Source organism: Pan paniscus, chromosome Y (genome assembly GCF_029289425.2).
Source record: "Pan paniscus chromosome Y, NHGRI_mPanPan1-v2.0_pri, whole genome shotgun sequence".
NCBI classification, from domain to species: Eukaryota; Metazoa; Chordata; class Mammalia; order Primates; family Hominidae; genus Pan; species Pan paniscus.
The window spans coordinates 7,513,635-7,538,152 of record NC_073273.2 but is presented as its reverse complement, the minus strand read 5'-3'; positions in this window follow the sequence as shown (position 1 = coordinate 7,538,152).

Genomic DNA, 24,518 nt, shown 5'->3' with positions numbered 1-24,518 from the left:
TTGAGTTCATTCTATTTGAGGCCATTGCATTTGAGTCCATTATATTTAAGTCCATTCCATTCCATTCCATTCCATTCCATTCCATTCCATTCCATTCCATTCCATTCCATTCCATAGCATTCCATTCTTTGTGATTCCATTCAATTCCATTCAACTCCAGTTCATTCCATCTGCGTAAATTACAATCCAGTCCATTCCATTTGATTCCAATCCATTCCATTTCATTCGAGTCCATTCCAATCCAGTCCATTCAATTCGAGTAAATTTAACTCTGGTCCATTCCACTCTATGCCATTCCATTCGAGTCAATTATATTCCATTCAAATCGATCCCATTACATTTGATTCTATTTCATTCGACTCCATTAACCTCCATTCCCTTCCGTGTGATTGCATTCCATTCTATTCCTTTCCGTTACATTTGCATTCATTCCATTGCATTCCATTCCTTTCCATTCAACTCGAGTCCTTTCCACTGAAGTCCATTACATTCCAGTCCATTTCATTAAATTCCATTCCATTCGAGTCCATTTCATTCCATTCAATATCTTTGCCTTACACTCCATTACATTCTATTCGTTTTATTTCCATTCAACTCCATTCCATTTGATTGCATTCCGTTTGAGTCTATTGGTTTGAATCCATTCCATTCGTTTTGACTCAATTCCGTTCGAGTCCATTCCACTTCATTCCATTCCATTCCATCCGATGCCACTCCATTCTATTCCATTCCATTCCATTCGATTCCATTCCTTTCCATTCGATTCCATTCCATTCCATTCCATTCCACTCCGTTCCATTCCATTGCATTCCATTCTGTTCCATTCCATTTGGTAAAATTCAATTTCTTTTGACTACATTACATTTGATTCCATTCCATTCAAATCAAATATATTGTAGTCCATTACATTTGAGACCGTTCTTGTTCAGTCCATTTCTTTCCGGTCAATTCCATTTGATTCCATCCCATTCTATTGCATTCCATTCGATTCCATTCTATTCGAATTAATTCCAATCCAGACAATTCTTTACGAGTACATTCTGTTTGAATCTATTCCTTTGAGTCCATTACATTTGGGTCCATTCCATTCCATTCCATTCAATGCCATTCCGTTCATTTCTATTCCTTTCGTATCCATTACATTTGAGTCCGTTCCATTCCATTTCATTCTACTTGATGCCCTTCCATTCGATTCTATTTCATTCGACTCTATTCCATTATATTCCTTTCCATCGTATTCCTTCCATTCTATTCCTTTCCATTCGTTTCCTTTCCATTCGATTCCATTCAAATCCACTCTATTCAATTCCATTCCATTCCATTCATATCCATTCCATTCGGGTCCATTCAACTACAGTGCATTCCATTCCAGTGTGTTACATTCCAGTGCATTCCATTTGAGTTCATTCACTTACATTCCATTCCATTCAAGATTTTTCCTTTACCATCCATTCCATTCCATTCCATACCATTCCATTCTACTCCATGCCATTCGAGTCCTTTCCATTCCATTCCATTCCACTCCATTCCATTCTATTCCATTCCATTCCATTCCATTGCATTCCATTCCGTTTCGTTCGATTCCAATCCGTTCGATTCCTTTTTTTTCCCATGTCCATTTCTTTGGTGTCCATTCCATTCAATTCTATTCCATTTGATTCCATTCCATTGGGTTCAATTCCACTCGATTCCACTCCTTTCCATTCCACTCAGTTGCATTCCATTCTATTCCATTACATTGCATTGTTTTCTCTTCAATTTGATTACATTCCATTCGATTCCGTTCCATTTGAATCAATTACATTGCAATCCATTATATTTGAGTCCATTCTATTCCAGTCCATTCCTTTCCAGTCCATTCCATTCGATTTCATTCCTTTCAGTTCCATTCCATACTATTGCATTCCATTTTATTCCATTCTATTCGAATAAATTCCATTCGATATAATTGATTTTGAGTCCATTCTATTTGAGTCCATTCCACTCGAGTCCGTTACTTTTGGGTCCAGTTCATTGCAGTTCACTCCATTCCATTCCATTCGATGCCATTTCATTCACGTCCATTCCATTCGAGTCCTTTCCATTCCACACCATATCTTACCATTGCATATGATTCTATTCCAATTGACTCCATTCCTTTCCAATCACTTACATCCAATTCCATTCCATTCTATTCCTTTCCATTCCATTCCAGTGCATTCCATTCCATTGCATTCCATTCGTTTCCCTTCCATTAGTTTCCATTCCCCTCTAGTCCATTTCATTTGAGTCCTTTCCATTCCTGTCCGTTCCATTCGAATCCAATCCATTCCATTCCATTCCATTTGATATTTCTCCATTACACTCTATTCCACTCTATTCCTTTCGATTCCATTAAATTCGATTCCATTCGATTCCATTCCATTCAAATCCATTCCTTTATATTCTATTCCATTGCTTTCCATTTCATTCCTTTCCGTTTGATTCCACTCCATTCGATTGTTCCAGTGAATTCCAATTGACTCCATTCCACTCAATTCCACTCCGTTTCATTCCATTGCATTCCATTCTACTCCATTCCGTTGCTTTCCCTTCCATTCCTTTTCATTCCATTCCATTCTATTCCATTACTTTCAAATCTATTACATTACAGTCGATTACATTCGAGTCATTTCTATTCCAATCCATTCCATTCTGTTCCATTCCATTTGATTCCATTCCATTCAATCCCATTCCATACAATTGCATTCCATTCGATCCCATTCTATTCAAATAAATTCCATTCGAAACCTTTTCTTTTGAGTCCGTTCTATTTCAGTCCATTCCATTCGAGTCCATTTCTTTTGGGTCCATTTCATTCAATTAGATTCCATTCCATTCCATTCCATTCCACTCCATTCCATTCCATTCCATTCCATTGCATTCCATTCCATTGCGTTGCATTGCATTCTATTCGATGCCATTCCATTCAATTTTATTAAAATCGAGTCCATTCCATTTGAGTTTATTCCGTTCCTTCCATACCATTACACTCTATGCCATTCCATTTGATTCTATGCCATTCGTTTCCATTCCATTCCATTCCATTCCATTCCTTTCCATTCCTTTGCATTCCATTCCATTCCATTCCATTCCATTCCATTCCATTCCATTCCATTCCATTCCTTTCTATATGATTCCATTTCATTCTATTCCTTTCCATTCCAGTCCCTTCCACTCGTTTTCATTCAATCGAGTCCATTCCACTCCATTCCATTCCATTTGAGTCCGTTTCATTTCAATCCATTCCATTCCTTTGCATTCCATTCCATTCCATATTTTTCCAATACACTCTTTTCCATTTTACTACTTTGATTCAAATCAATTCCATTCCATTTGTTTCCATTCCCATCAATTTCATTCCATTCAACTCCATTCCCCTCGAGTTCTTTCCATTCCATTCTATTCCATTCCTTTCAATTGCAGCCCATTCCATTCCATTTTGTTCCAGCGCATTACATTTGAGTCCATTCCATTGCAGTCCTTTCCATTCTATTCCATTCCACTAAATTCCATTCCGTTCCATTCCATTGTATTCCATTCTATTCCATTCCATTGCATTCCATTCTCTTCCATTCCATTGCATTCCATTCCATTCCATTTGATTACATTGAATTCATTTGCATTTCATTTGAATCAATTACATTGCAATCCATTTTATTGAAGTTCATTCTATTCCAGTCCATTCCAATCCGGTCCATTCCAATCAATTCCATTCCTTTCTATTCCATTTACAACTCTTGCTTTCCATTCGATTCCACTCTGTTTGTATTAACTCCATTTCTGTCCACTCCTTTTGATTCCATTGCATCCATTCCATTTGAGACAATTTCATTTGGATTCAATCCATTCTATTACATTCTATTCCATTTCCTTCCATTCGATCTAATTTGACTTGATTCTATTCCATTCGAGTCCATTCAATTAGAGTCCATTCAATTCCACTGAATTCGATGACATTCCATTTGATTCTATTCCATTCTACTCCATTCCACTCTATTACATTCCAAATGATTCCATTCCATTCGTTTCCATTACATTGGAGCCCATTCCACTCCAGTCCATTCCATTCGAGTCCATACGTTTCCATTGCCTTCCATTCTATTATACTTCTTTACCTTCCATTCGATTCCATTCCATTCTAGTCCATACCATTCCATTGCCTTCCATTCCATTCCATTTCTTTACCTTCCTTTCGTTTCCTTTCCATTCTAAACAGATACATTACAATCCAATACAATCTAGTCCGTTCTGTGCCAATCCATTCCATTGCAGTTCATTGCACTTGATTCCATTCCATTTGATTACATTCTATACTATTGCATTCCATTAGATTCAATTCTATTTGAATAAATTCCATTCCAGACCATTCCTTTCGAGTGGAATCTATTTGAGTCCATTTCATTCAAGTGCACTTCATTTGATCCATTCCATTCCATTCAATTCCATTCCAATCCATTCCATTCGATGCCATTCCATTGCATTCTATTCCATTCGAGTCCATTCCATTCGACTACATCCCTTTCCATTCCATTCCTTTGCAATCGATGTCATTCCATTCGGTTACAATCCAGGTGACTCCATTCCATTCCATCCGATTCCATTCCATTCCTTAAAATTCCATTCCAGTGCCTTCATTTCCTTTCCATTCGAATCCACTCCTTTACATTCCATTCCATTCGAGTCCATTCCATTCTATTCCATTCCATTCGAGTCCATTCCATTCCATTCGATATCTTTATGTTACACTTCATTCCATTCTATTCCTTTCAATTCCATTCAATTCCATTCCTATTGATTCCATTCCATTCTATTCCTTTCCATTCCATTCCATTAAAATCCATTGCAGTCCATTCATTTACATTCCACTCGAATCTATTCCTCTACAGTGCATTCAATTCGAGTACATTCCATTCTAGTTCATTCCATTCGTGTTTATTCCATTTGATTTTATATCTTTCCATTTCACTCCATTCCATTCTATTCCTTTCTATTCTATTCAATTCCATTCATTTCCATTCCATTCTATTCGATTCCATCCGATTCCATTCCTTGTGAGTCCATTCCTTTCCAATCCATTTCATTCCGTTCCATTAGATTCCAATGGGTGCCATTACATTTTTTTTCCAGTCCATTACATTCGACCCCATTCCAGTCAATTCTATTCCATTCCTTTCCATTCCATTTAATTCAATTCTATTCAATTCAATTCCATTACACTCGTTTTCAATCCATTGCATTCCTTTGCATTCTATTCTTTTCCATTCCATTGCATTCCATTCCTTTCCATTCCATTGGATTACATTCCATTCAAATGCATTCCATTCGAATCAATTACATTGCAATCCAGTACATTTGACTCCATTCTATTCCATTCCATTCCATTCTGATCCATTGCATTCAGTTCCATTCCATTCGATTCCATTCCATTCAAAAAATTTACATTTCACTCCATTATATTCGAGTCTGTTTTATTCCATTCCTTTCCATTCCAGTCCATTCCCTTTGATTCCATTCCATTCAATTCCATTCCATAACATTGCATTCCATTCGATTCCATTCTATTCAAATGAATTCCAGTTGATTCTATTTCTTTCAGTTCTACTCTTATTTGAATCCACTCCATTTGGGTCCAATAAATTTGTGTCCTTTCCATTCCTTTCACTGCCATTCCTTTCGATTGTATTTGATTCGAGTCCATTCCATTCTATTCCATTCCATTGCCTTCCATTCCGTTCCATTTGATACCATTCCATTCTTTTCTATTCCTTTCAACTGCAATCAATTCCAATCCATTCCATGCGATTTCATTCCATTCTACTCCTTTGAATTCCAATACGTTCCATTCCATTTGTTTCCATTCCATTCGAGTCCATTCCCCTAGAGTCCTTTCCATTCCAGTCCATTCCATTCCAGCCCATTTTGTTCAAGTTCATTCCATTCTATTCCATTTCATTCGTTATCTTTCCTTTACATTCTTGTCCATTCTTTTCCTTTTGATTCTATTCAATTCCATTCCATTTGATTCTATTCCATTCTTTTCCATTCCTTTTGACTCCATTCCATTCTTCTCCATTCTATTGGAGTCCATTCCATTCCATTCCATTCCATTCCAATTCATTCCATTATATCCCATTCCATTTGATTCCGATCCATTCGATTCCAATCTGTTTGAGTGCATTTTGTTCCAGTCCATTCCATTCGCTTCCATTCCATTCGACCCCATTCCATTCAATTCCATTCCTTTTCATTCCATTCAATTCTATTCCATTCCACTCGATTACACACCATTTCATTCTATTGCATTCTATTCTATTCCATTCAATTCTATTCCTTTCCTTTCCATTTTATTCCGTTCCATTCGACTCCACTACATATGACTCCATTCCATTCGATTCTATTCCTTTGCATTGCATTCCATTCCTTTCCATTCCTTTTGATTCCAATATGTTCGATTCCATTATGTTCCAGTCCATTCCATTCGGTTCTGTTGCATTCGAATCCATTCCATTTGATTCTATTCCATTCTATTCCACTCAATTCGATACCATTCCACTCGATTCCACTCCCTTCCATTCTATTGCATTCTATTATAATCCATTCCGTTGTATTCCTTTCCATTCCATTTGATTTCATTCCATTATATTCCAAGGCATCCGAATCACTTACTTTTCTTTCCGTTACATTCGAGTGCGTTCTATTCCAGTACATTCCATTCTGGTTCCTTCCATTCGATTTCAGTCCATTTGATTCCATTCCATAATGTTCAATGACTTTCTGTTCCATTCTATTTGAATAAATTCCATTTGAGACCATTCGATTTGCGTCCATTCTATTTGATTCCATTCCATTCAAGTCCATTACATGTATGTCCATTCGATTCCATTCCATTCCATTCCTTTCCTTTCCACTTCATTCCATTCCTTTCCTTTCCATTTGATGCTATTCTGTTCTAATCTCTTCTGTTAGACTCCAATCCTTTTGAGTCCATTTGATTCCATTCCAGTCAATGCAATTCTTTTAGATTCTATTCCATTTGACTCCGTTACATTTCATTCCTTTCCATCTGATTCCTTTCCATTATATTCCTTTACATTCCATTCCATGCCATTCCATTCAATTCGTTTCCATTCAATTCGTTTTCATTCCATTCGATGACATTCCATTCGATTCTATTCCATTCGACCCCCTTCCTTTCCATTGCGATGCATCAGACTCCATTCAATTCAATTCCTTTGCATTCCCTTCCATTCCAATCCGCTTCGTTCCATTCGAGTCCATTGCACTGCTCTTCATTCCCATAGACTCCATTCCATTCCAGTCCATTCCATTCGCGTACATTCCATTCAATTCCATTCGATATCACTCAATTAAACTCCATTTCTTTCTATTGTTTTCGACTCCATTCAATTATCTTCCAATTCGTTCCATTCCATTCGATTCCATTCCAGTCGACTCCATTCTATTCAAATCCATTCCATTCCATTCATTTCCATTCGAACCCAATACACTCAATTCCAATTTATTCCAATCCATTCCATTCGAGTTCATTACATTTAGTTCCGTTCCATTCTACTCTATTCCATTTGAGTACATTCCATTCAAGTCCATTCCATTCCTTTCCATTCCATTCCATTCCATTCCAATCCTTTCGATGCTATTCCATTCGATTCTACTCCACTCCTATCTGTTCCATCTGATTCCATTCCATTCCATTCCATTCAAAGTCATTCCTTTCTATTCTATTCCTTTAGTTTCCATTCCATTCCATTCCGTACAATCTGATTCCATTCCATTCTATTCCTTTCCATTCCATTCCCTATCTTTCCATTCCATTGTTTTCCATTCCATTCGAGTCCATTCAACTCTAGTCCATTCCATTCGAGTCCATTCCATTCCAGTATATTCCATTCGAGTCCATTCCATTCTTTTCCATTTGATATTTTATCTTTTAACTCCATTGCATTCCATTCCATTCAATGCCATTCCATTATGTTATATTCCTTTCATGTCCTTTCCATTGGAGTCCACTACATTTCTTGCCATTGGATGCCATTCCATTCTATTGAATTCCATTCTATTTCATTTCTTTTGAATCCATTCCACTGAATTCCATTGCACTCCATTATACACCGTCCCATTGCATTCCATTCCATTCCATTCCATGGCATTCCTTCCATTACCTTTGATTGCATTCCATTCGATTTCACTCCATTCCAGTCTATTCCATTCCATTGCATTACATTCTATTCCATTCCATGCATTCCATTCCGTTCTATTTGATTACATTCCATTCGATTTCATTCCTTTCGAATCTAATACATTGTAATCCATTACATTTGAGTCTGTTCTATGTGAGTCCATTCCATTCGGGTCCATTCCATTCAATTCAATGCCATTTGCTTCCATGCAACAGTGTGTCATTCCATTGAATTCCTTTCTATTCGAATAAATTCCATTCAATATCATTCCTTTCTATTCCATTCTATTTGTGTCCATTCCATTCGAGTTCATTACGTTTAGTTCCATTCCATTCTATTCTAATCCATTCGAGTACATTCCATTCGAGTCCATTCTATTCCATTCCATTCCATTATATTCCATTCGATTTGATGTCATTCTACTCGATTCCCTTCCATTTGACTCCATTCCATTCCATCCAATTCCATTCCATTCTTTACCTTTCCATTCCTTTCTATTCCATTCCATTCGCGTCCATTCCTTTCCATACCATTCCATTCCCTTCCTTTTGTTTAAAATCCATACAATACAATTTTTTTCCTGTCCATTCCATTCGAGTCCATTTCTTTCCAGTCCATTCCGTTCGTTTTCATTAAATTCGATTCCATTCCACTCAGTTCCACTCTATTCCATGCCATTTCATTCCATTCTATTCTATTCCATTGCTCTCCCTTCCCTTCCATTTGCTTACATTCCATTCAATTCCACTTCATTCGAATCTGTCACATTGCAAGCCATTACATTCAACTCCGTTCTTTTCCAGTCCATTCCATTCTGGTCCATTCCATTCGATTCCAATCCATACTATTGCATGCCATTTGACTCCATTTTATAGGAATGTATTCAATTCGTGACCATTTCTTTCGAGTCCATTCTATATGAGTCCATTCCTTTCGAGTCCATTACATTTGATTCCATTAAATTCCATTCCATTCGATTCCAATCCATTAAATTCAATCCATTCCTCTCCTTTCCATTCTGTTCCACTCGATTCCAATTCGCTCAATTCCATCTTCTTCCACTCCATTCCATTCGATTCCATTCCATTCCAGTTCCTTCCATGAGAATCCCTTCCATTTGATTCAATTACTTTTGATTCCATTGCACACGATTCCACTCCATTCCATTCCATTGCTTTCCATTCCATTCCATTCCATTCAGTTCCATTCAATGGCATTCCATTCCGTTCCATTTGATTACATTGCATTCTATTTCTTTCAATTGCATTCTATTCCAATCCATTGCATTCCATTCTATGGTATTGCATTCCATTCCATTTGATTACATTCCATTCAATTCCATGCCATTCGAATCTATTACATTGCAATCCATTACATTTGAGTCCCTTCTATTCAAGTTCATTCCTTTCCTGTCAATTGCGTTCGATACCATTCCATTTGATTCTATTTCATTCTATTCCATTCAATTCCATTCCATTTCATACTAGTGCATTCCATTCAATTTCATTCTATTAGGATAAATTCCATTCAAGACAATTCTTTTCGAATACATTCAATTTGATCCATTCCATTCCAGTCCATTACATTTGGTTCCATTCCATTTGATGCCATTTCATTCTTTTCTATTCCATTTGAGTAAATTCCACTCGAGTCCATTGCATTCCATTCCATTGCATCCGAAGCCTTTCCATTTGATTTTATTCCTTTCGACTCCCTTCCATTCCATTCTGTTACATACAATTCCATTCCATTCTATTCCTCTCCATTCCATTCCATTTCAATCCATTCGATTCCATAAAATTTGAGTCCATTCCTCTCCAGTCCATTCCATTCGAGTCCACTCTATTCCAATCCATTCCATTTGGGTCCATTCCATTCCATTTTAAACCATTCCATTCCTTTCTATTCCATTCCATTCGATACCATTCCATTTGATTTTATTCCATTTGAGCCCATTCCACTCGAGTCCATTCCATTCCATTCGAGGTCATTCCATTGGATTCTATTCAATTCAACTCCATTTCATTCCATTCCATTCCATCCGATTACATTCCATTATATCCCTTTCCATTCCTTTCCATTCGTTTCCATTCCATTTTCTTCCATTCCACTCCAGTCAATTCCATTCGAGTACATTCCATTCCAGTCCATTGTAGTCAAGTCCATTCCATTCCATTCGATATCTTTCCATTACACTCAATTCCATTCTATTCCTTGTGATTCCATTCTATTCCATTCCGTTCGATTCCATTCCATTCATTTGCATTCCATTCGACTCCATTCTATTCGAGTCCATTCTGTTCCATTCGATTCTATTACATTCCATTCTGTTAATTTCCAATCTGTTCTATTCCATTTTGTTGCAGTCCATTACATTTGTGTGCATTCCATTCCAGTTTATTTCATTCTATTCCATTACATTCCAATCCATTCCACTTGATTCCACTCGGTTCAATTCCGTTGTATTACATTCTATTCCATTCCACTGCATTCTATTTCATTCCATTTTATTACATTCCCTTTCATTCCATGTGATTACATTCCATTCGATTACAAGGCATCCAAATCCACTACATTTCAATCCATTACTTTCGAGACCATTCTATTCCATTCCATATCATTCTGGTCCATTCCATTCGATTCCATTCCATTCGACTACATTCCATAATACTATATTCCTTATGATCCCATTCTATTGGAATAAATTCCTTTCTATACCATTCCTTTTGAATCCATTCTATTTGGGTCCATTCCATTCGATTAAATTACATTTGGGTCCAATCTATTCCATTCCATTCCTTTCAGTTCCATTTCAGTCGATGCCATTCCATTCGATTCTATTCCATTCGACTCCATTCCATTCCATTCCATCCGATTCCATTCTATTGTATTCCAATCCATTCCATTCCATTTCATTCATTTCCTTTCCTTTCGTGTCCATTACACTCCACTCCATTCCATTCGAATCCACTCCATTCCATTCCATTCCATATCTTACCATTACACGTCACTCCGTTCTATTCTTTTCGGTTCTATTCAATTGTTTTCCATTCGGTTCCATTTATTTTGACTCCTCTCCATTCGAGTCCATTCCATCCCATTCCATTCTATTCCATTCCGTTCTTTTGATACCAATCCTTTCATATCCATTTTGTTCCAGTCCATTCCATTCGAGTCCATTCCTTTCGACTCCAATCCATTCCATTGCATTCCATTCCATTCCATTGGATATCTTTCAATTACACTGAATTTCATTCTATTCATTTCGATTCCAATCAATTGAATTCCATTTGATTCCATTCCATTCGATTCCAATACATTCGACTCCAATCCATTCGATTTCATTTTGTTCCACTCCATTTCTTTCTAATCCATGCCATTCGAATCCAATCCATTCCATTCCATTCCACTGCATTCCCTTCTATTTGACTCCAATCCGTTCAATTTCATTTTGTTCCAGTCCATTCCTTTCAAGTGCATTCCATTCAAGTCCACTCCATTCCATTACACTACATTCAATGTCATTCTATTAGACTCTATTTCATTAAATTCCATTCCATTCCATTCCATTAAATCAGATTCCATTCTATTCTATTCCTTTCCGTTCTATTCCATTCCATTTATTTCCATTCCATTCCATTATTTTCCGTTCAATTCGTGTCCATTCCACTCCAGTACATTTCATTTGAGACCTCAGCATTCCAATCCGTTCCTTTCGAGTCCATTCCATTCCATTCCTTTCCATTCCATTCCATTCCATTCCATTCCATTCCATTCCATTCCATTCCATTCCTTTCCATTCCATTCCATTATATTGCATTTGTTATCTTCCCATTACACTCAATTCCATTCTATTCCTTTCTAATCCATTCAACTACATTCCATTTGATTCTATTCTATTCAATTCGGTTCCATATGTCTTCATTCCATTCGAGTCAATTCCATTCCATTCCAACCGATTCCAGTCCATTCGATTCCATTTTGTTCCAGTCCATTCCTTTCGAGTGAATTCCATTGAAGTCCTTTCCATTAGATGCCATTCCATTTGATTCCATTCCATTCGATTCAATTCCACTCCATTCCACTCCATTCCTTTCCATTGCATTCCAATCTTTTCCATTCCATTGAACTCCATTCCATTCCATTTCATTACATTCCATTCTTTTCCACTCCATTCGAATCAATTCGATTGAAATCCATTACTTTCAAGTCCGTTCTATTCCAGTCCATTACATTCCGGCACATTCCAATACTTTCCATTCCATTTGATTCCTTTCCATACTCTTGTATTCCATTTGATTCCATTCTATTCGAATATATTCCATTTGAGCCCATTCCTTTCGAGTCCATTGCATTTGAGTCCATTCCATTCGAGCCCATTAAATTTTGTTCCATTTTATTCCATTCCAATCCACTCCTTTACATTTGACGTAATTCCATTTGATTCTGTTCCATTGCATTACATTCCATTCCAGTCCATTCCATTCCATTCCATTCCATTCGATACAGTTGCATTTGATTCTATTCCATTCTACTCCGTTGCATTCCACTCCATTCCATCTGATTCCATTCCATTCCTTTCCAATCCTTTCCATGCCATTCCATTCCATTTGTTTAAATTCCTCTCCAGTCCATTCCATTCGAGTACATTCCATTCCAGTGCATTCTATTCGATTCCATTACCTTCCATTCCATATCTTTCTATTACACTCCATTCCATTCTATTCCTTTTGATTCCATACACTTCCATTCCATTCAATTCCATTCCGTTCAGTTCCATTATATTTGACTATATTCCATTCTTGCCCATTCCATTCCATTCCATTCCTTTCTGTACCGTTCGATTCTATTGCATTATATTCCTTTCTTTTCTGATCCATTTCATTCAATTCCATTCGTTTCCACTCCTTTTGAGTCCATTCCACTCAAGTCCATTCGAATTGAGTCGATTACATTCCAGTAAATTCCAGTCGAGTTCATTCCATTCCATTCGATATCTTTCCATTACACTCCATTCCATTCTATTTCTTGTGATTCTATTTTATTCCATCCCGTAAGATTTCAATGCATTCGATTGCATTCCAGTTGACTCCTTTACATTTGAGTCCATTCCATTCCATTCCTTTCCAATCCATTCCATTCCTTTCCATTCCATTCAAATCCAATCCTTTTGATTCCAATTTCCTCCAGTCCATTACATTCGAGTTCATTCCATACCGGTCCATTCTGCTTGATTCCATCCTATTTGATTCCATTCTACTTGATTCCACTCGGATCCATTCCATTGCATTCCATTCTGTTCCATTCCATTACATTCCATTACATTCCGTGTGATTACATTCCATTCAATTCCAAGGCTTCCAAATCCATTACATTTGTATCCATTACATTCCAGTCCGTTCTATTCCAGACCATTCCATTCCAGTCAATTCCATTCGATTTCATTCAATACTACTGCATCCCTTTCGATTCCATTCTTCGAATTTATTCCATTGTAGACCATTCCTTTCGACTCCATTCTATTTGAGTTCTTTCCATTCGTGTCCATTGCAGTTGGGTCTATTCCATTCCATTTCATTCCATTCCATTCCTTTCCATTCGATGCCATTCCTTTCTATTGTATTTTTATCGAGTCCATGCCTTTCAAGTCCATTCCAATCCACTCAAATCCATTCCTTTACATTTGATGTCATTCCATTCGATTCAATTGGATTCGATTTCATTGCGTTCCATTCCATTACATCCGATTCCTTTCCATTCTTTTCCATTGCATTCCACTCCATTGCATTCCATTCCATTCCATTCCAGTCCATTCCATTCCAGTCCATTCCTTTCCATTTCATACGAAGCCATTCCTTTTGATTCTATTCCTTTTGGCTTCATGCCATTACATTCGATTCTATTATATTTGGGTCCATTCCATACCATTCCATTCAATTTGATGACATTCCATTCGATTATTTTCCATTCAAGACCATTAGATTCAATTCCATTTCATTTGATTCCATTCCATTCCATTCCTTCCGAATATGTTACTTATGACACCATTGCATTCCATTCCATTACATACGAATCCATTCCATTCAATTCTATTCCTTTCATTCTAGTCCATCCGTTTCCATTCCATTCGAGTCCATTTCACTCTAATCCATTCCATTCGTGTTCATTGCTTTCCAGTCCATTCCATTTGAGTCTATTGAATTCCATTCCATTCAATATATTTCCATTATACTCCATTCCATTCTATTCCTTCCGATTTCCTTCAATTCCATTTAATTCTATTCAATTCCATTCAATTCCATTCCGTTCCATTCATTTCCAATCCTTTCAATTCCAATCCGTTCTATTCCATTATGTTTCAGTAGATTCCATTCGACTCCATCCATTCCAGTCCATTCCATTCAATTCCATTCCATTCTATTCCATTCCACTTGATTGCAATGCATTAAATTCCATTGCACTCCATTCTATACCATTCCATTGCATTCCATTCCATTTCATTTGATTACATTCCATTTGATTCCATTCCATTCGAATTAATCACATTGCAATCCATTACATTCTTGTCTGTTTTATTCCAGTCCATTCCTTTCCGGTCCATTCCATTTGATTCCATTCCATTAGATTTCATTCCATGATAGTACATTCCATTCGACTCCATTCTATTCAAATTAATTCCATTCAATACCATTCCTTTTGAGTCCATTCTATTTGAGTCCATTCCATTCAAGTCCATTACACTAGGTTCCATTCCAATCCATGACATTCTCTTACATTACATTCAATGCCATTCCATTCAATTGTAGTCCATTTGAGTCCAATCAATTCGAGTCCATTCCATTCTATTCCTCTCCAGTCCATTCCATTTGATGCCATTCCCTTTTATTCTGATCCATTTGACTCCATTCCATTCCGTTCCATTCCATCCAATTCCATTCCGTTCTATTCCTTTGCATTCCATTCGTTTACATTCCATTTGTGTCCATTCCTCTCCAGTCCATTCCATTCGAATCCATTCCATTCAAGTCCTTTCCATTCGATTCCATTCCTTTCCAGTCCATTCCACTCGAATCCATTGCATTAAATTGCATTCCATTTGATAACTTTCCATTACACTCCATTCCATTCTATTCCTTTTGCATACAGTCATTTCCATTCCATTCCATTCCATTCCATTCCATTCCATTCATTTCCATTCCATTCGACTCCATTCCTTTTGAGTCCATTCCATTCCATTCAAACCCATTCCATTCCATTACATCCCATTCCGATCATTTCCAATCCTTTCAATTCCATTTTATTCTATTCCATTCCATGTGACTTATTTCCACTCAATTCCATTCCGTTATACTCCATGCCATTTGGGTCCATTCCATTACAGTCCATTCAGTTCCATTTTTTAAAATTCTATTCCAGTCCATTCCATTCCAATCCATTCCATTTGATTTGTTTTCACTCCAGTCCATTCAATTAGATGCCAAACTATTTCAGTCCATTCCATTCGAGTCAATTCGTATCCATTCCAATCGATGCCATGCCATTTGACTTTATTCCATTTGACACCATTCCCTTCTATTCCATTCCATCTGATTCCGTTCAATTCTATTCTTTTCCATTACATTCCATTGCATTCCTTTCCATTCCTTTCCATTTCATTTGATTCCATTCCACTGCAGTCCATTCCACTCGAGAACATTTCATTTCATTCCATTCCATTCGAGTCCATTCCATTTCTTTCCATTCGAAGTCTTTCCATTACACTCCATTCCATTCTATTCGTTTCATATGCATTCAATTCCATTCCATTTAATTCCATTCCATTCCATTCCATTCAATTTTAATCCGTTCGATTCCATTTTTTTCCAGTCCATTCCATTCGTGTCCAATCCATTCAAGTCCATTCCACTGAATTCCATTCCATTCGATTCCATTCCACTCGTATTCCACTCTGTTACTTTGCATTGCATTTCATTCTATTCCATTCCTTTACATTCCATTCCATGCCATTTGTTTACTTTGCTTTCGGTTCCATTCCATTCAAATCAATTACATTGTAATTCATTACTTTCGAGTCCGTTCTATTCCAATCCATTCCATTATGATCCATTCAGTTCAATTCCATTCCATTCAATTCCATTCCATAGTATTGCATTCCATTAGATTCCATTCTATTCGAATAGATTTCATTCGAGGCCATTTCTTTCGATTCCACTCTGTTTGAGTCCATTCAATTCGAGTCCATTCCCATTGATTCCATTCCATTCCATTCCATGCCATTGCATTCCATTACATTCGATGCCATTACATTCTGTTATATTCCCTTTGATTCCATTCCATTCCATTCTATTCCATTCCATTTGATGCAATTTCTTTTGATTCTATCCCATTCTACTCCATTTCATTCCATTACTTTCCATACAAATCCATTCCATTATATTCCATTACATTTCATTTCATTGCATTGTACTCCATTCTTTTCCATTCGATTTGAATCCATTCCATTCTGATCCATCCCATTCGAGTCCATTCCACTCCAATCAATTGCGTTGCATTAGAATACAATCCATTCGAGTCCATTCCATTCATTTCCATTCCATTCAATATCTTTCCATTACAATCCATTCCATTCTATTCCTTTGAATTCCATTCAATTCCATTCCATTGTATTCCATTCCATTTGATTCCTTTCCCCTCTACTCCATTCCTTTTGACCCCATACCATTCGATTCCATTAAATTCCATTCCATTCCATTCCATTAGATTCCAATCCATTCGATTCCATTTTGTTCCAGTCCATTACATTAGAGTCCAGTCCATTCCTGTTCATTCCACTCGATTCCATTTCATTTGATTACATTCCACTTGATTGCACTACATTCCATTCCATTGCATTGAATTCTATTGCTTTCCGTCCCATTCCATTTGATAGCATTCCTTTCGATTCCATTCCATTCGAATAAATTACATTGCAATCCATTCCATTCTAGTCCGCTCTATTCAATTCCATTCCATTCCTGTGCATTACATTCAATTCCATTCCGTTTGATTCCATTACATAATATTTCATGCCGTTCTATTCCATTCTATTCAAAGAAATTCCATTCGAAACCATTCCTTTCCCATCCATTCTCTTTGAGTTCATTCAATTCAAGTCCATTATATTTCGGTCCATTGCATTCAATTCCATTCGTTGCATTTCATTCTATTCTATTCCATTCGAGTCCATTCCGTTCGAATCCATTCCATTCCATTCCATTCCATTCCATTCCATTCCATTCCATTCCATTCCATTAAATTCCATTTGACTCCATTCCATTCCTTTCCATTCCATCTGATTCAATTCCATTCTTTACCTTTGCATTCCATTCCATTCCATTCTCTTCTATTGCATTCGAGTCCATTCTACTCCAGTCCATTCCATTTGAGTTCATTGCATTCCAGTCCATTCCTTTCGAGTCCATTCCATTTCATTCCATTCCATTCCATTTCATTCGATATCTTTCTGTTACACTCCACTCCATTCTTTTCCTTTAGATTCCATTCAACTCCATTTCATTTGATTCAATTCCATTCAATTCGATTCCATTCTATTCCATTCCATTCGACTCCATTCCATTCGTTTCCATTCCAGTCAATTCCATTCCATTCTGTTCCGTTCACTTCCAGTCCTTTAGATTCCTTTATGTACCAGTCCATTCCATTCCACTGCATTCCATTCCAGTCCATTCCATTTGATTACATTCCATTCATTTCCATTCCACACGATTACACTGCGTTCCATTCCTTTGCATTCCATTGTGTTTCATTCCATTGCATTCGATTCCATCCTAATTGATTACATTTCTTTCGATTCCACTTCACTTGAATCAATAATATTGCAGTGCATTACATTCGTGTTCGTTTTATTCCAGCCCATTCCTTTCCAGTCCATTCCATTCGATTTCTTGTCATTCAATTCCATTCCATACTACTGCATTGCATTCAATTCCATTCTATTCACATAAATTGCGTTTGACACAATTCGTTTCGAGTATATTCTATTTGAGTCCATTCCATTCGAGTCCATTACATTTGGGTCCATTTCATTACATGACATTCCATTACATTATATTTGATGCCATTCCATTCAATTATATTCCGTTCGAAATGATTCCTTTTGCATCCATTGCATTCCAATAAATTCAAGTCCATTCCATTTGATTCCATTCCATTCGATTCTAATCCATTCGACTCCATTCCATTCCATTCCGTTCCATCCAATTTCATTCTATTGTGTTCCTTTCCATTGCATCCCATTGCATTCCATTCCATCCCATTGCATTCTATTCCATTCGTTTGCATTCCATTTGAGTCCATTACACTCCAGTTCATTCTGTTCGATTCCATTTCATTATAGGCCATTCCTCTCGAGTCCATTCCTCTCCAATCAATTCCTTTCGAGTCTATTCCATTAAATCCAGTTCCAGTTGATATTTTTCCGTTACACTCGATTCCATTCTATTCCATTCGTTTCCGTTGAAATCCATTCCATTCTACTCCATTCCTTTTGAATCCATTACATTCTATTCCATTCCGTTTGATTCCATTCCATTCCGTTCCATCCCACACATTCGATTCCATTCTGTTCGATTTCATTTTTTTCCAGTCCATTCCATTCAATTCCATTTCATTCGATTCCATTCCATTTGATTCCACTCCATTCAATTCCATTCCATTTGATTCCATTCTACTCGATTCCACTATGTTCCATTCCATTGCATTCCATTTTATTCCATTCCACTGCATTCCATTCCATTCCGTTTGATTACATTCCTTTCAAATCCATTCCAGTTGAATCTACTCCATTGCAATTCATTACTTTCATGTCTGTTCTATTCCTGTCCTTTCCATTCCGCTCCATTCAATTTCCTTGCATTCCATTCGATTGCATTCCATACTATTTCATTCCATTTCATTCTATTCAATCCCAAAATATTCCTTTTGAGACCATTCCTTTCAGGTCCATTCTATCTGAGTCCATTCTATTTGAGTGCGTTACGTTTGATCCATTCAATTACTCTCCATTCCATTCCATTCCATTATTTTCGATGCCACTCCATTATATTCTATTCGATTCGAGTCCATTCAAGTCGATTCCATTCAATTCCATTCCATTTCCTTCCATTCAATGCCATTCCATTCGACTCCATTCCATGCCATTCCATCCCATTCCATTCCATTCCATTTGTTTCCATTCCATTCATGTCCATTCCAGTCCAGTGAATTCCATTCGAGTCCATTCCATTAAAGTCCATTTCATTCGAATCCATCCCATTCCACAGTATGTCATTCAACTAAACTCCATTCCATTCTTTTCCTTTCTATTTCGGACAATTCCATTCCATTCGGTTCCATTCCATTCGATTCCATTGCATTAGACTCCATTACATTCGAGGCCATTCCATTGCTTTCGATTGCATTCTGTTCTGTTTGATTCGAGTTCTTTTGATTCCATTTGGTTCCAGTCCATTCCATTCAAGTCCATTCCATTCCAGTCCATTGCATTCGATTCCAATTCATACTTTTGCATTACGTTCGATTCCATTCTGCTCTATTCCACTCTGTTCCATTCCACTGCATTCCATTCTATTCCAGTCCATTGCATCCCATTCCATTCGATTCTTTTCCATTCCATTCGAATGAATTACATTGCAAACCACTACTTTCGAGTCCATTCTATTCCAGTCCATTCCATTTTGGTCCATTCCATTCGAATCCATTCCATTCGATTCCATACCATTCAAATGAATTATATTACAATAAATTGCATTCGAGTCCGTTTTATTCCAGGCCATTCCATTCCATTACGCTCCATTCCATAGTATTACATTACTTTTGATTCCATTCTATTCGTATAAATTCCTTTCGAGACCCTTTCTTTCGAGTCCATTCTATTTGAGTCTATTCCTTTCCTGTCCGTTTCATTTGGGTCCATTCCATTCCATTCCAATCCATTCTCTTTCATTCCATTGGATTCTATTCCATTCAATTCCATTCCATTCCTGTCCTTTCCATTCGATTCCATTCGATGCCATTCCATTTCATTCTATTCTGTTCGACTCCATTCCCATACTTTGCATTCCCTCCAATTCCTTTCCATTCTGTTCCTTTCCATTCCATTCTATGGCATTCCATTCCATTCCATTTGTTTCCATACTATTCGACTCCCTTCCATTCCTGTCCATTCCATTCGAGTCTATTCCATTCTAGTCCTTTTCATTCTAACCATTCCATTTCAATTCCATTCGATAACTTTCCATTACACTCCATTCCATTCTATTCCTTTTGTTTGAATTCATTTCCATTCCATTTTATTGCGTTACATTCTATTCAATTCTATTCAACTCCATTCCATTCGTGTCTTTCCATTCCATTCCATTCCATTCCATTCCATTCCATTCCATTCTGTTAGCTTGCAATCCTTTAGATTCCATTTTGATCCAGTACATTCCATTAGACTCCATAACATTCCAGTCTATTTCATTTGATTCCATTGCATTCGCTTCCATTCCATTCGATTCCATTGAACTCGATTCCACTGAGTTCCATTCCATTGCATCCCATTCTATTCCTTTCTGTTGCATTGCATTCCATTCTATTTGATTAATTTTCATTCGCTTCATTCCATGTGAATCAATTACTTTGCAATCCATTACAATTGAGTCCCTTCCTTTCAAGTCCCTGCCATTCCGGTCCATTTCAATCAGTTCCATTCCATTCGATTCTATTCCATTCGAATCAATTACATTGCAATCCATTACATTCGATTCCGTTCTATTCCATTCCATTCCATTCCAGATCATTCCATTAGATTCCATTGCATTCAATTCCATTCCATCTCATTGCATTCAATTCGAATCCATTCTATTCATATGGTTTCCGTTTCAGATCATTTCTTACGAGACCATTCTATTCGAATCCATTACATTTGGGAGCATTCAATACAATTCCGTTCCATTCTATGGCATTCCATTCAATGCCATTCAATTAGATCCTTTGCTATTTAAGTTCACTCCACTCGAGTGCATTTCATTCCATTCCACTCCATTCCATTCAATTAGATACAATTCCATTCAATTCTATTCCATTTGACTCCATTCCATTCCATTCCGATCCGTCTGGTTCCATTCCATTCCATTCCATTCCTTTCCATTCCATTCCATTCCATTCAATTACATTCCAATCCAATCCATTCCATTCCATTCTATTCCTTTCCAGTCAATTCCATTCCATTCGATTCCATTCCATTCGAGTCCATTCCCTTTCAGTCCATTCCATTCGAGTCCGTTCCCTTCCAGTCCATTCCATTCGAGTCTATTCCATTCCATTCCATTTGATATATTTCGTTTACAGTCCATTCCATTCTATTCCTTTCGATTCCATTCAATTCCATTCCATTCAATTCCATTCCATTCGATTCCATTACATTCATCTCCATTCCATTTGAATCAATTCCAACCATTCCATTCTACTAGGGTCCGTGTGTTTCCAATCCGTTCGATTCCATTTTGTTCCAGTACATTCCATTCGAGTCCATTCCATTCCATTCCATCTGATATCTTTCCGTTACCCTCCATTCCATTCTATTACTTTCTAATCCATTCAATTCCATTCCAGTCGATTCCATTCCAATCGATTCCATTCTGTTCCACTCCATTACATTCGAGTTCATTCCATTCCATTCCATTCTGTTCCTTTCCGTTTGGTAGAAATCCTTTCAATTCCACTTTGTTCCCATCCTTTCCATCCCGCGAAATTCCTTTTGATTCCATTCTATTCTATTCCATTCCATACTAATGCATTCCATTCCATTCCTTTCTGTTGTAGTAAATTCCATTCGAGAACTTTTTTTCTAATACCTTCTATTTGAGTCCATTCCCTTCGAGTCCATTACAGTTGAGTCCATTCTATTCCATTTCATTCAATTTCATTCCATTCAATTCCATTCCTTTCAATTCTATTCCATTCGATCACATTCCATTGCATTCAATTCCAACCGATTCCATTCCATTCTGTTCCTTTCTACTCCGTTCTATTCCTATCCTTTCGATTCCATTGCATTCGTTTCCATTCCTTTCGAATCCATTACACTCCATTCCATTCCTTTTGAATCCATTTCACACAAGTCCATTCCTTTCGAGTCCATTCCATTCCAGTCAATTCCTTTCAAGTCCTTTCCATTCCCTTCTATTCCTTTCGATATCTCTCCTTTACCCTCCATTCCATTGTATTCCTTTCAATTACATTATATTCCTTTCCATTTGATTCCTATCCATTCGAATACATTCATTTCAAAACCATTCCATTCATGTCCATTCCGTTACATTCTAATCCGTGCCATTCGATTCCAATCCGTTTGATTCCATTTTGTTCCAGTCCATTCCATTCTACTCCATTACATTCGATTCCATTCTATTCGATTCCATTCCTTTCAACTATATTCCACTCCGTTCCACTACATTCCATTCCATAGCATTCCATTGTATTCCATTCCATTGTATTCTGTTCCATTCCATTTGTTTATATCGATAAGTTTCCATTCTATTCGAATCAATTACATTGCAATCGAATACATTGTAGTCTGTTCTATTCCAGTCCATTCCATTCCGGTACATTCCATTAGATTCCATTCCATTCGAATCCACTTGAAATTGTTGCATTAAATTCGATTTCATTGCATTCAAATAAATTCCATTCGAGACCATTCTTTTTGAGTCCATTCTATTTGAGCCCATTCCATTTGATTACATTACCTTTGGTCCATTTCTTTCCATTCCATTCTATTCCATTCTATTCCGTTCGATGCCATTCCATTTGATTATATTCCATTCCTAACCATTCAATTCGAGTCCACTCCATTCCATTCTATTTCATTCTAATCCATTTTATTCCATTCCATTAGAATATATTCCATTCAATGCCATTCCATTCCATTCTGTTCCATCGAATTCAATTCTATTCTTTTCCTTTCCATTCCATTCAATTACATTTCATTCCATTCCATTCCATTTCAATTCATTCCGTTCCATTATTTTCCATTCCATACGTGTCCATTCCGCTTCTGTCTATTTTATGAGTCCATTCCATTCCATTCCATTCCTTTTGAGTCCATTCCATTCCATTCCATTCAAAACCTTTCCATTACACTCCATTCCATTATATTCATTTCGATTCCTTTGAATTCATTTTCATTCTATTCCAATCCATTCGATTCCGTTCCATTCATCTTCATTCAATTCAAGTCCATTCCATTCCATTCTTTTCGATTCCAGTTGGTTCCATTCCATTTTGTTCCAGTCCATTCCTTTCAAGTCTATTGCATTCGATTCCATTCTGCTCAATTCCATTCCATTCGTTTCCATTCCACTCAATTCCACTAAGTTCAATTCCTTTGCATGCCATTCTGTTCCCATCTAATGCATTGTATTGCATTCTTTTTGAATACATTTCATTCAATTCCATTCCTTTCAAATCAATTACATTGCAATCTATTGTGTTCCGGTCCATTTGATTTCAGACCATTCCATTCCGGTCGATTCCATTTGACTCCATTTCATACTATTGCTTTCCATTCGATTACATTCCATTCGCATAAATTCCATTAGATACCATTTCTTTCGAATCCATTCTTTATGAATCCATTCCATTCGAGCCCATTTCAATTGGGTCCATTCCATTCCATTCCATTCCATTCCATGGAATTCTATTCCATTCGATTCCATTACATTCAATTCCATTACATTCTATTCCTTTCCATTACATTCCATTCAATTCCATTCGTTTACATTTCATTCCATTCCATTCCATTCGTTTCCATTACATTCTAGTCCATTCCACTCCAGTCCATTGCATTCATGTCTATTCCATTCCATTCCATTCCTTTCGAGTCCCCTCCATTACTTTCCGTTCGATATCTTTCCTTTACATTCCATTCCATTCCATTCGAATCCCCTCCATTCCACTCCATTCCTTTCTCTATCTTTCCATTACACTCAATTCTACTCTATTTCTTTCGATTCCATTCAATTCCATTCCATTCAAGTCCATTCCTTTCGAGTACAATCCAATCCATTTCATTCAATTCCGTTTCCTTCCAATCCATTCTTTTCTATTTTCTTCCAGTCCATTGCATTCGATTCAATTCAATTCAATTTCATTCCATTCGATTCCATTCCACTCAATCCCACCTTGTAGCATTCCATTGCATTCCATTCTAATCCAATCCATTGCGTTCCATTTCATTCCATGCCATTGCATTCC